Source organism: Carlito syrichta, unplaced genomic scaffold, assembly GCF_000164805.1.
Source record: "Carlito syrichta isolate Samal-C Ts95f unplaced genomic scaffold, Tarsius_syrichta-2.0.1 Scaffold302570, whole genome shotgun sequence".
In the NCBI taxonomy this organism is placed as follows: domain Eukaryota; kingdom Metazoa; phylum Chordata; class Mammalia; order Primates; family Tarsiidae; genus Carlito; species Carlito syrichta.
Genome location: NW_007246666.1, coordinates 748,405 through 749,931, shown reverse-complemented (window position 1 = coordinate 749,931; position 1,527 = coordinate 748,405).

Genomic DNA, 1,527 nt, shown 5'->3' with positions numbered 1-1,527 from the left:
CCAAAACGCAAGGATTACAGGTGTGAGCTACCAAGCCTGGCCAAGGGAATAGAACCTTTTTGCCAGCAGCAACTATGGACTTTCTTTGTCACCCTGTTAGAGGTATGTAACAATTACTTTATACATAAGGAATGTGTTTTGGTTTGGAGCATAACCAAACCTGTGCAATGGTGAGGAATTTTATGTTTTAGTGCATTTCAGTCTCATTTTCCTGTCAGTAATAATTTCCTATACATGCCTAAAAATAAGTAAGTCAAATGTATAAGACTCATCCTTTTCCATGAGACAAACTGACTTTATTTCCTGCCTCTTGAGTGGAACTGAAATCCAGCAACTTGTTTTTGGCAAAACAATCTGTCCTTTGACAGTGTGGAATGTTCTGTTAGAGGAGACAGGGCATGCTATGGGGTCTGTGCAATGAAAACAGTGTCAGATACTGTTCTAAGTTGTTGTTTACCATATATTAACTCATTTAATTTTCACAATCATCCCTTGAGGAACTATTCTTTTTTTTTTTTTTTTTTTTTTTGAGTTGGAGTCTCACTCCGTCACCCAGACTGGAATGCAGTGGCCGCTCCCGGCCACCGCAGCCTCGACCTGCTGGGCTCCGGCGATCCTTCCGCTTCAGCCTTCCAAGGACCTGGAACTACAGGCGCGCGCTCCCATGCCCGGCTGATTTTGATTTATTGTAGAGATGAGGTCCGGCTGCCCAGGCGGATCTCGAACCCGCGGGCTCAGGCAATCCACTCACCTCAGCCTCCCAAAGGCAAGGAACTATTCTTACTTCCTTGCTACGGTTGAAGAAATTCAGGCACAGACAGGTTGACTTGCTCAAGCTAGTAACTAGTAGAGGTGAGATTGATTGATTGATCGATGAATCAGGGTCTTACTCTGTTGCCCAGGCTGGACTGCAGTGGCACAATCATGGCTCAGCACAGCCTCAACCTTCTGGGCTCAGATGATCCTTCCACCTCTGCCTCACCAGCAGCTGGGACTGCAGGCCCATGCCACCACCCTTGGCTAGTTTATTTTTTTGTAGAGACGAGGTATTGCTATGTTGACCACACTGGTCTCAAATTCCTGTCTTCGGGCAATTCTCCCTCCTTGGCTTCCCCAAATGCTGGGATTGCAGGCCTGAGCCTCCCTGCCTGGCAGAGGTGGGATTTGAACCAAGGCATTCCAGGCCGGGTCGGTGGATCACACCTGTAATCCCAGCACTTTGGGAGGTGAAGGCGAGAGGATTGCCTGAACTCAGAGTTCGAAACCAGCCCAGGCAACTTGGCAAGACCTCATCTCCACAGGAAACCCCCAAATTAGCTGAGCATGGGGGCGTGTGCCTGTAGTTTCAGATACTTTGAAGACCGAGACAGAAGGATCAGCTGAACCCAGCAGGTTAAGGCTGCAATAGCCATGATTATGCCACTGCACTCCAGCCTGAGTGACAGTGAGACTCCAACTCAAGGGGAGAGAAAAAAAACAGAGATAAGCATTCCCACTCCAGAGTGGGGCTCTTTTTTTTTTTTTTTG